This window comes from Colobus angolensis, unplaced genomic scaffold (assembly GCF_000951035.1).
Source record: "Colobus angolensis palliatus isolate OR3802 unplaced genomic scaffold, Cang.pa_1.0 Scaffold10, whole genome shotgun sequence".
Classification (NCBI taxonomy): Eukaryota; Metazoa; Chordata; class Mammalia; order Primates; family Cercopithecidae; genus Colobus; species Colobus angolensis.
Window position 1 is genome coordinate 5,599,182 of NW_012110919.1, and position 3,456 is coordinate 5,602,637.

Genomic DNA, 3,456 nt, shown 5'->3' on the forward strand with positions numbered 1-3,456 from the left:
CGCCCGGCTAGTTTTTGTATTTTTAGTAGAGACGGGGTTTCACCGTGTTAGCCAGGATGGTCTCGATCTCCTGACCTTGTGATCCGCCCATCTCGGCCTCCCAAAGTGCTGGGATTACAGGCTTGAGCCACCGCGCCCGGCCAAAGTTTAATTTATAAATTAGGCACAGTAAGAGACTAACAACAATAATGAAATGGAACAATTATAATAATATACTGTAATAAAAGGTACGTGACTGGTCTCCCAAGATACTGTACTATTCTTGCGATGATGTGAGATGATAAAATACCTACATGACAAGAGGAAGTAAGGTGAATGAGGTAGGCATTGTGACATAGTTTTAGTCTACTACTGACTTTGAACACAAGCGTTGTGATAATGATGATCTTATAACCAAGTTGGCTACTACGTGACTAACAGGTGGGTAGCATATACAGCATATACATTTGTCTGTATATGGGTAGCATATACAGACAAAGAGATGATTCCAGGCACGACAGAACAGAGTAGTATGAGATTTCATCATGCTACTGAGAACAGCATGCAGTTGAAAACATGAATTATTTCTAGAATTTTCCATTTAGTATTTTTGGACCAAGGTTGACCACAGGTAACTGAAACCACAGAAACCGAAACTGCAGGTAAGGGGAGACTATTGTAAAATTATATTCACAGACAATATGATTGTATGCATACAAAACTCTATAGAATATATAAAAAAGGTACGACAGACTGGGCGCAGTGGTTCATGCCTGTAATCCCAGCACTTTGGGAGGCCAAGGCAGGTGGATCACCTGAGGTCAGGAGTTCGAGACCAGACTGACCAACATGGAGAAACCCTGTCTCTACTAAAATTACAGAAAATTAGCCGGGCGTGATGGTGCATGTCTGTAATCCCAGCTACTTGGGAGACTGAGGCAGGAGAATCGCTTGAACTTGGGAGGTTGAGGTTGCAGTGAGCTGAGATCATGCCATTGCACTCCAGCTTGGGCAACAAGAGCAAAACTCCGTCCAAAAAAAAAAAAGTACGAGAAATAGTAACTTCATTTAACAAGTGATAAGATATATGCTCTGTATAGCAAAAATCAATTCTAAATACTAGCAATAGAAAGTGGAATTGTAAACAATACCATTTATAATGTATCCAGAAACATCCAAAACCTTGGAATAAACAAAAGATGTGCAAGATCTCTGTATTGAAAAACAACAAAATGAGTCTGGGTGCAGTGGGTCATGCCTGTAATTCCAGTACTTTGGGAGGCTGAGGCAGGTGGACTGCTTGAGGTCGGGAGTTTGAGACAGCCTGGCCAACATGGCAAAACCCCATCTCTACTAAAAATACAAAAGTTAACCGAGCATGGTGGTGTGCGCCTGTGATCCCAGCTACTCTGGAGGCTGAGGCACGAGAATCACTTGAACCCAGGAGGTGGAGGCTGCAGTGAGCCAAGATTGTGCAACTGCACGCCAGCCTGGGTGACAGAGTGAGACCTTGTCTCAAAAAAAAAGAGCAAACACAAAACATGGATAGAAGATAATTAAAGAAGACTTAAATAATAGAGAAATATTTTATATTCATGGATGGGAACACTCAGTAATATTATCCTATCCTTCCTAAATTGATACGCAGATTTTCCGTATCAGAATTCCAGCAGGTTAAGGAATAAAAAACTACACATTGAGTACAGTGTATACTAGGTTGATAGTTGCACCAAAATCTAATAAATCACCACTAAGGAACTTACCAATGTAACCAAAACCACCTTTTTCCCAAAAACTATTGAAATAAAAATATAAAATTATCTCACAAAAAAAAAATCCGGCAGGCTTTTTTTTAGGACAAAATCCAAAACTTATGTGAAAAAATGAAGGATCTAGAATTGCCAAAATAATCTTTAAAAAGAACAAAGTTGGAAGACTTACTACCTGATTTCAAGCCTTTTATAAAGTTACAGTAATCAAGACTGTTATTTCCATAAGGATAGACTAGTAGTTAAATAGAACAGATTAAAGTCTAAAAGTAGATCTATACATATAAAGTCATTTCATTTTTGACCAAGGCATCAAAGCAATTCAATAAGAAAAAAATTGATTAATAAATATTACTAAAACAACTGGGTAACTATTTAGGGAAAATAGAAAGAACATCAACCTTTCATCTCCATACACAGAAATTCAAGATGCCTCCTAGGCCTAACATAAAACCAAGATCCATAAAACTTCTAAAAGAAAACAGAAGAATCTCTTAATAACCTTGGAGTAGGCAGGTATTTATTGCATGAGGCACAAAAAGCACTAACCATAAACAGAAAAAAAATTGAAAGATTGGAGTTTATTGAAATACCTTGCTCTTCAAAGTTACCATTAAGCTACAGACTGGGAAATATTCACTACATATGTATCTGGCAAAGGATTTCTACAAGCTAACAATAAAAATAGTTATTAAAAATAACTCATTTAAGCTAATAGCAAAGACATGAACATTCCCTTCATGAAAGATATACAAATGGCTAATACATTTAAAAGTTCCTCAATATCCTGTATTAACTAATACATTTAAAAAGATCCTATCACAGATGATAGGATCTTGTAGAAAATCCTAAAGATTTCACAAAACAGAACTAATGAATGAATTCAGAAAGTAGCAGGATACAAAGTCAACACACAAAAATCAGCTCTTATTATTTATACACTAACAACAATCTGAAAAGAAAATTCCAAAAGTATCATTTTGATGTATGATAACATCAAAAAGAAAAAAATGCTTAGGAATTAACCAAGGAGGTGAACAATGCAAAAGAAATAAAGATGATATAAATAAATGGAAACACATCTATGTTCATGGATTGGAAGGCAGTATTAAAATGTCAGTACTATACGAAATGATCAACATATGCAATCCCTATTAAAATCCCAATGACAATTTTTGCAGAAATGGAAAAATCATCCTAAAAATTCATATGGAATCTCAAGGGAACTGAAATAGTCAAAACAATCTTGAAAAAAGAACAAGCCTTGTGTACTCACACTTCCTGATTTCAAAACTTACTACAAAGCTATAGTAATTAAAACAGTGTAGTACTGGTGTAAAGACAGACATAGAACAATGAAATAGAATGGAAAGCCTAGAAATAAACTCTCTCATTTATGATCAAATAGTTTTTGACAAGGGTACCAAGACCATTCAATGCGGAAAGGACAGTCTTTTCAACAAATAGTGCTGGGAAAACCAGACCCAGAATGAAGTTGAACCCTTACCCAACACCATATACAAAAATTAACTCAAAAAGGATAAGAAGACATAAGACTTAAAACTATAAACCTCTTAGAAGAAAATACAGAATGAAAGCTTCATAGCATTGGATTTGACATTGATTTCTTGGATATTAAACCACAGGCCTAGGCAACAAAAGAAAAAAATAGATAAATTTCAGTTTATGAAAATTTTAAAATGTTGTA